General features: G+C 35.1%; 1 long non-coding RNA gene across 2 annotated transcripts; it reads right to left on the bottom strand.

The window, feature by feature from the left end:
- Positions 1-237: 237 nt before the first annotated feature.
- Positions 238-3,070, bottom strand: LOC109587947 (uncharacterized). 2 transcript variants are annotated; one of them, XR_002187886.1, is made up of 6 exons: positions 3,034-3,070; positions 2,793-2,986; positions 2,564-2,733; positions 1,835-1,984; positions 1,285-1,416; positions 238-328 (listed from the first exon to the last, which is right to left on the bottom strand). It is a non-coding gene; the product is annotated as an uncharacterized LOC109587947 (long non-coding RNA). The 2 variants fall into 2 exon arrangements; XR_002187887.1 differs by lacking the exon at positions 1,285-1,416.
- Between the last annotated feature and the right edge of the window lie 636 nt (positions 3,071-3,706).

The following is a 3,706-nucleotide window of genomic DNA, read 5'->3' as shown; positions in this document are numbered from 1 at the left end:
GGCAATAGGAATACTATTAATGACTGTACTGTAGATCATAAAATTACTGGTACAAGTATTACTATATACTAGTATATTGTACAAACAGTTGTACCTTGATATTTGATATACTTCTGATGATCTTCCTTCTCTTAAGCTAGGTTCAGAATTCTTGCTTTGCGACTGGAAGTGCTGTATAACGCAATGGTGAACGCAACAATAGAACCAGTTCTATTCTTGCGTTTTACCATTGCGTTATACAGCACTTCCGGTCGCAACACAAGAATTCTGAACCTAGCTTTAGTCTCAGCTTCCATTCTCCTGGCTTACCCTTTAGCTGGTAATAACCCTAACAATAACAAATAACATTAAAATTGGATTTTAAGAAACAATTTGGCCAATTATTGTCAAAAATAAAAAGGCAAGAATTCTTCATTTTTATATTTTTATCTGATGCATATACATGTTCTTATGTTGTGTAGAAAGTTTGAGCTGATTCTGACAAAAATTAGATTTTTAACGAATATTTTAAGTTTCTCCAAAATTGAGCCAAAATCCCTGTACTATAGTACACAGTCATTGGCCTGTTGGAAAACCATTGTTTCTAAAAGTTACATGGTAACTTTTTACACGGAGTAATTTTTACGTGGAGTAATTTTATGATAAATGGAGCTCAGGAAGTTGGATTTTTATGGCTATAAAGACACATTTCACTACCCGCCATAAGGTACCTTTTGTCAATTATGGTCACATTTTATAAAATAAAAGCAGACAGATAAGGTCCTCTAAAGAAGGAGGCATTCAACTAGCAGTCTATACTACTGGGAAACATCTGCTATACATTTCCACAGCCTTCTTGATCGCCGTTATTTTTCATTACCCTCAACCTAGGTTGTTATCTTCCGTATTGGAGGTATTTGACAGCTTTATAACAGAAAAAAGGTCTAGCTAGTGATAATGAAAGGTAGTAGTATCCAAAGCAAGGATAAAATAGACAATAAAAGGTCTTAGAGGTGAAGAAACGCTCAATGAAAGAGTTTGCTTGCACTCTGCCACCATGTTTGGGTGTGGCTAGGAATGACGTTTTGTGATGCAAACATTGATTTACTTCCTGTGGCAACTCAAATGAAACTGACTATACAGTAAATTACTTTTCATTAGTTACTGTACTATCACTATTAAACACTAGCCCATTGATATTATATCAATTATTAATACGCGCAATTATTAATAATGACATCATAATGCCATATAACTATTAGTAATAATTACTTAATCGCAATTTTTAATACCAGCAAAATCTACCTTGTGCTAAAATCGCAAAATTTAGTACCCGCAATTAAAAGTCACTCTAAGGTAGTTCAGGATCAGTATCAGTACCCATCACATACTGTAGACCAGGTATAGGAGAATCCATATGAGCATCAAAACACTGTCCTTAATAATAAATAAGAGATACAATAAACTACTCTTCATTAGTTACTGTACTATCACTATTAAACACTAGCCCATTGATATTATATCTAGATTAAATTTTTGGGAGACTAAACTAGCTAAAATGGTAGACTTCAGGACACATGGCAAAATATGAGTGACCAAAAGCTACAGGAGATTTCAGGTCCTTGTCATCATCAGACTATAGGTCATTGGCTAAATTTCATCAAAAATGAAAAGGAGAGAAGTCTCACTGTTATAATTTTTTCTGATACATATACATGCTCTTACATTGTGTTGAAAGTTTGAGCTCATTCAAATCAAAATCGGATTTTTTAACAAATTTTCTAAGTTACTAAAATTTTACAAAACATAAAAGGTCAAACATGTACATGTACATACACTGACTGTGTGTCCTAACCTTGTTGTATTGGTACCAAACACACAGCTGTACGAGAGACCAGAGGAGGTGGGGGAGGGGCAGGATGACGAGCGGAATAACGTACCTCAAGATACTTTGAGTCTCTGGGAATGTGTCGGGTAAATGAAACACATATTTTCTATCAACACTCTAAATAGTGAGAGACATGGAGATAAAGGATTACATGTACATGTACATATGTATATTTACTTTTGATATTGGTCATACATGTACATGTAACTCAAAAATTTAATCAGAACCAGGTCAAACTTTTTACGTAGCATAAGGATATAATAAAATTTGGGGTGATTTTAAAGTCATTTTTCTGAAAAAAAAGATTGGCTATAGCCTTGGGTATTTTTCAGAATCTTGATAATTTCTTAAAATGGCCGTAATTTGAAAAATCAAAGTCAAAATCAGCTCAAACTTTCTACACAGCATAAGGACATCAATATGTAACAGAAATGTTGTGTAGAAAGTTTGAGCTGATTCCGACAAAAATTAGATTTTTAACGAATATTTTAAGTTTCTCCAAAACTGGGCCAAAATCCCTGTACTGTAGTACATGGTCATTGGCCAAATTGATACTAATTTATCATTCTATAAAAATAAAGAATATTCATGTACACATGTACATTAAAATATTTTAGGAGGTGAATTGAAAGCAATCAAATTCACTAATTCATACAGTAATTCACAATAGAGCTATTGCATGATGTACTCTCCTACCTTTCTCTATAACCTGAAATGTCAATTGCAGAATTTATTCAGATTTTTTCTCCATTCCTTCCATTCCTCCATGTACATTCTTGTCACCCAACATGGCAGACAATTTAGCTCAAATTTAGCCACACCCTCCCATTGATTACATCAGTGCAAGAACTCTATGAGACGTAGATCTAATTAAATATGATAATAATAATAATAACCCACACCCAACACATAAACATTAGCTTACCAGATTTCCATAAAAGCTGAGAGAGAGAGAGAGAGAGAGAGAGAGAGAGAGAGAACAAAATTATCTCCTTGACTCGTGTGAATTATGTCAGTGTAATCTTCTTTGGTCACTTCCTGGAATAAACTCTCTGGTACTTCTTCTTTTCGTTTTTCTGTTTCTTTTTCTCACTGGAGTGTCCCCTGCTAGTGAAGGACCTTCAAGAGAAGAAGAGAAAGGTCACTTAATGTTCTCTTGTGCTTACTTTCTGCCGCCATCTTTGAGGAATGCAATTAGTGAATGAGCCACGCCCTTATCCAGCCCCACCCTAAACTTTCTGCAAACTAAAAGTAAACAATGGCGACGAAGAGCAGCAACTATTCCTCTCCTCCTTCTTTCTTCTCTTCTCCTTTGACTATTGGTAGGTAATATCCATTATAAGTACTAGATCTATAATAATAATTATTATTTAGATCAACTTATTGATGTTGTTGATCTACTGGAGAGATGTGGTTTCCCTCAAACAAGATGGCATGAGCTGGGACTTAAACTAGGACTACACAAGTACACACTGGATGTTTTGGAAGCAGTTTTTTCTCGTGACATATCTCGGTGCTTGACAGAGTGTCTCTTCAAGTGGTTGCGTAGAGCTGATAATGTTGATAGTAAAGGAGGAGCTACCTTTGACTCACTGTCAGATGCTCTTAAATCTATGAATGAGAATGCTGCAGCTGACAAGTTAGATCAAGAGAGTAAGTTAATATCACTGATTGTATTAGTATTGACTGTGTGTGTGTATTCTATAGAACGTAAAGCTAAGGCTATTGGTATATTCAACACTCATCATCCACTCCTCTCTCAGTCTCTCTCTGATCCTGTCAGTGTAGCTATTATGCTTCAAAGAGAGGGTGTCATAACAGGACAAGTATTGGCTAGTG

Source organism: Amphimedon queenslandica, unplaced genomic scaffold, assembly GCF_000090795.2.
Source record: "Amphimedon queenslandica unplaced genomic scaffold, v1.1 AMPQUscaffold_12369, whole genome shotgun sequence".
Lineage (NCBI taxonomy): Eukaryota > Metazoa > Porifera > Demospongiae > Haplosclerida > Niphatidae > Amphimedon > Amphimedon queenslandica.
The sequence above is the reverse complement of the archived record's forward strand: the minus strand, read 5'-3'. Positions and strand labels throughout refer to the sequence as shown.